Source organism: Ochotona princeps, chromosome 12 (assembly GCF_030435755.1).
Source record: "Ochotona princeps isolate mOchPri1 chromosome 12, mOchPri1.hap1, whole genome shotgun sequence".
Lineage (NCBI taxonomy): Eukaryota > Metazoa > Chordata > Mammalia > Lagomorpha > Ochotonidae > Ochotona > Ochotona princeps.
Window position 1 is genome coordinate 52,221,252 of NC_080843.1, and position 5,201 is coordinate 52,226,452.

At 48.8% G+C, this 5,201-nt stretch overlaps 1 non-coding gene across 1 annotated transcript; it reads right to left on the minus strand.

Annotated features, from left to right (window-relative positions):
- Positions 1 to 4,408: 4,408 nt before the first annotated feature.
- LOC118758055 (U1 spliceosomal RNA) lies at positions 4,409 to 4,572 on the minus strand. Its single transcript, XR_004995510.2, has one exon. It is a non-coding gene; the product is annotated as a U1 spliceosomal RNA (small nuclear RNA).
- Between the last annotated feature and the right edge of the window lie 629 nt (positions 4,573 to 5,201).

The following is a 5,201-nucleotide window of genomic DNA, read 5'->3' on the forward strand; positions in this document are numbered from 1 at the left end:
TGACAAAGCAGGCTCGGATCCCTGACTCTAGCCACCATATGCACATGGTGAGCTGTCCCTGGGCCTGCCTGGGCTCCAAGGGCTGCTCCCTTCAGGGTGAGTACACCAAGGGGGCAGGCCCGGAGCCCACCCGCCACCATCATTGGGTGGGGGATGGGATTGGGGAGGGACGCGACCTTGGACCTGGGGGCTGAAACTTCCAGCAGCCTGCTGGCTGATGGTGCACGTGGTGAGCTCTCCCTGGGCAGCCAGTGCACCATTTGGCACCAGGCTCCGCCTGCTGGCCACCTGGCTGCGAGCTCTGGGGTTTTGGGTCTTTGAATCGCTGCTTAGGTAGCTCTAAGTTGAACCCACTGTGCTTCTGGGAGGTGAATCAATCCTAAAGATTCCCACAACAGAGTAGCTTTTCCTTTGATGAACTTGTAATCACTGAACAATGCTGACCACCAAACACCAGTCCATGTAAAACCTAAGACTCGGGACTTGTCTAGCAGGATCATATCCTATTACCTGACATGATGGTGGGTCAGGAGACAGGTCACATTAGGCAGGGCCATGACATTAAACAGCATGCCAGAGAACCATATCCGGGGGTAGATTCTGTGGGGGATATGTGGACCAAACCCTGTGGAAATTCTAGTCCTACTGGTTAGCTCAAGAGTTAGGGTGGTGATGGACTAAGCTAGGTATGACCAAGGAGCCTGCTATCAGTCACTGGTTAAGGAACCCACAATGATCTGGACTGGTCAAGGCAGCAGCACCCAAATGTGCATCCTGAATACAGTGTGGGGTGGGGTGGGGTGGGCTGGGCTGGGCTGGGCTGGGCTGCAACGTTCACCAGCTCATACAAGGCCAAATGGAAGACCAGACTACACCAGGCACTGGCCTAAAAGCCAATGGCATGTATGAGAACTGGGTCTGGGTGTGGATCAAGTGCAGGAACATGGGAAACTCCCTGGTGGGCCATAGCACCTGCTGGTGAATACATGGTCCAGACTTGGGGGTCGGACAAGCTAGGCAAAGCAGCTCCAACGGCTGGCCAATGTGTGAACTGGTAATGGAACTGGTAATGGAATGGGCAGAACTGAGCAAACCTTAGCCCATAAGTAAATTTAGAAACCAGGATGGAGCACAGGTCATGCTGAGCTAGGCTCTTATACCTACTGGTCTGCGTGAGTCAAAGACACTAAGTCACAGTGTCCAAGGCAGAGGTCGGGGCAGGTGAGGGGCTGTGCCAAGCTGAGTCAGAGCAACCACTGGCATGCCATCACTGGCATGATCACACCAAGGGACACATGGGCTGGAATGGTGGCTGCATTCTGATCAGGATACAGTTGTAGTCTCCTTTGGCCCAAGTGTGAATTGGGACTGGACACACCAGGCCAGGCCAGACTCCAACACCTTCTGGTGTTCTGGAGGACCAAGGGTAGATGTGGGACAGTCTAGGCTAGGTCTCAACCCCTACTGAGCCATGTCTGAGCTATATGTGAGTATGGACAAGCCGTGACTGGGCTGAAACATCCAACAGCAAGAATCAGGTCAGGCCAGTCAGGAAAAACCACTGTTCCTGCTAGGACAGGAGGTGAACTGAGTAGGGCGGGTCATGGACCCCCTGGTATGCACGAAATCTGGCACTTGGAGGGGCTCTAATGGAGGAACCTGGGCAACTCTTCTGGCAGGATACTGACCCAGCAGGTAAGCACAAGAAGCATGGAAGAAAACAGCCCAGAAGAGGTCATGGAAAGTTTCCCATTGCCATACATTTGGCATGGGTCGGGGGCAGACCAGGCTGAATCCGTTCACATCATCCACTGACGAATCCGAGCACTGGAACAGAGTGTGGGTCGAGCCAGGTTCGGTCGCGACAAAAACCAGTGCACAATATGGAATGCCAGGGTGAGGTTACCTGTACCAGATGTGACCGACTGAGGCGCCCAACAGCACGCATAAGAACCAGGAAAGGAGGGGGCAGAGCCAGCAGGGGGAATATGGGGGAGGGTTCCCTTGCTGGACAGCTACTGTCACTGGAGAGTGTGACCTGGGATGGGGGCAGACCAGACTAGGCAGGGCTACAACACCTGTGTGCCTCATGTGGACTAGATCAGGGAAAAGTCAGGCTGGGCTGATTGTTCCTACTGGTGCAATCTACAATTGAGAGTGGGTGAAGATTGTTTGGGCTTAGCCACAGCATCAGCTGGCAGAAGCTGGCACTAGGGGCTAATTCTGTCAAGTTAAACCACAGAACCACCTGGAGAGTGCATAATCCGGGAGTGGGAGTGGCCTGGGAGGGAACTAGTGGGCTACTCCCTCTTGGGTTACCACTCCCACGGGAGGGCATGAAAACTAGGAGAGGGGTTGGGGTTTCTAGACAGAGAGGTCCAACAACATCCATGAAGGCTGGATAGTTGAGGTGGTTAGATGGAACTAGGCTTTAATACCCATTGACATGTATGAGAGCAGAAAAGGATGTGGGACAGACTGGACCAGTCTGCCACACATACTGGCAAACCAGGGTAGGGGGCAGGCCTGGTGGGGTTATTGTCAGTTGCTCTGACTAGGCTACAGCTCCCACTGGTTTATGTGAGGGCTCTGTATGTGCTGGGCAGAACCAGGCTGGACTGTGGCACCCATTGGTTCCAGTGGAAGACAGGGTTGGAAACAGAACCAACCCAGCAATTGCAACCACCAGCTGATCCGGGTGATGGACTGTGCAGGGCCCTGTGCTTGCTAGTACATACAAGACTCTAGTCTGGGAACACCTCAGACAAGATTTCTTTGGGGATCTCCCCAATCGAGCTTCCGGACTCAGAACCCTGACCATGAAAGGACAGAGGACAGAATGAGTCAATCAACCACCCCAGCTATATGTTGGTAGTGAAAAACTGGGCAAACGGAGACTCTGTGATGGACTATGTCAATCAGTGGATGCTTCAACGACCTCATTGTGCTTGGAGTGGTGAGATTGGCAGGAATTCATAACTGTTGAACTATCAAAACCGAGACCCTCGGAGCATGCCCCACATCTGGGGCCTGGGGTGGGAGACATGGGGCTTCTCCCTTAAAATCCCCCTTTACCTCAGATATATGAAGGAAACAATATGGAAATAATAGTCTTACCCATTTTCCTGTAGCCCTTGAACATTTTTACCCTAATTAACTATGTAAGATTGTCAAAAATATAATTAAAAATGGAAAAAAAAGAAATGACAAAGCAAGAACAGGATATTGCCTGTGCAAGTGAACCCAGACATCACCCAAGTTAAAGTGGGGCCAGAGACACAGAGAGACCATTTTTGAAAGAGATAAGCCATGTTCTAACAGACAGTATATTAAGGACATAGTGAACAAAGTGGTGGTGACGCAGTAACTCTCAGGTTAGGGAGAGTAGTATTATCTTACAAGCAATGTGCGTGCCCTCTAACACCTCCCCCCTCGCCCAGCTCCCTGCTGCCCCAGCTGGGACCACCCCTCGGAGGAGATGGTAGCGGTAGGGCCAGTAACCCTTTAGATGCATCACAACCCTTTCACGGGAGGCCAGGCACCTGAGGACACCAATTCTCATTCCTCTGACAGGGACTGGAAAAGCCTCCCTTTCTTCCCTGCAAGGACCCAATGAGACACGCCAGAAACTTGGCATCATTCTGACTTTCGATGCAAGATCCCTGGATATGGCACACAAATACAGCATTTGAAGTACTCATTGTATTTAGGCAGTGCCTATGGTTTATGAAGGAATTCCTTTTCTTATATTTGATCCTCACAAAAAAACTCTCTAGTGAGTTACTATTCCTAATAAAAACAATTCCTTCCACTTCTTAGCCTGAAAAGGTACTTTTTCATTATATTTATTTGCTTGTATTTCTGTTTTGATAAGTCATTTTTATTTCTCTTCCTATTCCTAAAATCTTCAGAAAAATTTTAGTATCAAGAAAAAAATCTCTTATTCAATGACTTTCATGTGTATGTTTAGACCATGATTCCAATTTTATTTCTTCTGTTTTACAAGTGTACTTTTTTATTCTACTTCTCTCCCCTCCAATCCTTTCCTTTCCTTCCTGTTTTCCTGACTTACTTGATTTTAACAAAGCTCAAACATCAACCAGCTCTTCAAGGCTTTATCCAGATTGTACTATACCAATTGAATTAATTTTCAAATGTGGATGAGATTTTTTTCCTTTTTAAGGTTCCCAATTTATTTGATACCTCTGTTTCAGAAATCCATGTTATAATGGCATTACCCCAGCTGTAAGCAACTGCCTAGGATTCCTTATACCTAGATAAGTGTTAAATGTCTGGGAGAAAAGCATCCAATAGCTGGCAGGCATTCTGGGCATGGTTAACGCCAAGGTTGTGTTACCTTACCCAGCATATTTGCATATTCTAAATACATATAACTTTCTTTTTCTCTCAGGCAAGAAGATGGGTGCAGTCCGCCACTATCACAAATTATGTAGTCGAGTTTCCCACATTTGGGGAAATCGCAGGAGTCAACACATCCACAGTGCAATGGATGAGCCTTGCCCTGGGAAAACCACCTTCATGATCATGGTGTCTCCCCTGCCAAGTAAGTATTTGCCTATTTTATATGTGTGTGTGTGTGTGTGTAATCTTTTTAAATTTTTTTAAAATTTTGTGACACAGTTTAATAAGCATTAGGATTTCCTCTCCCTCCCCCATTGTTCTCACTCCAGTCTTTCAGTAGGGGTCTTTTGAGTACCCTCAGAAGTCCATCATACTTCCATTGAGGTGTCTCCCAACAATGTAGGGGCTTATCTGTCGCTTTGCTGTGGGACCATCCTTGTATTGCAAGAATGGGAATATACTGCTCATTGTTTCTGCCTATGGACGTATTTCTTATATTTTTTAGAGATAGGTGGGGAAGGTGAGGAATGCCAGGCTGGAGACACCACCCTAGTCCAAGAAGGAGGGGGGCTTTGAAATGCCTGGGGAAGAGGCTCTGTAGACATATCAGAGTAGCAGCGCCTGAGGACATGGGTTTGGCGGGGGGGAATGACTTCTGGAGTCTTCCATGGACCAGACCACTACATTTGCAGGTAGGTGATGGAGCTGAGATGGAGTAGATTAGAGGTTAGAAATCAGAAGGCATGTTTGGATCAGGCCAGGGCACCCACTCACGTGGGAGACCTATCTGGGCTAAAAAGCATCACCTGCCACTTGCTGGCACTTGCAAAAGCTGGGGT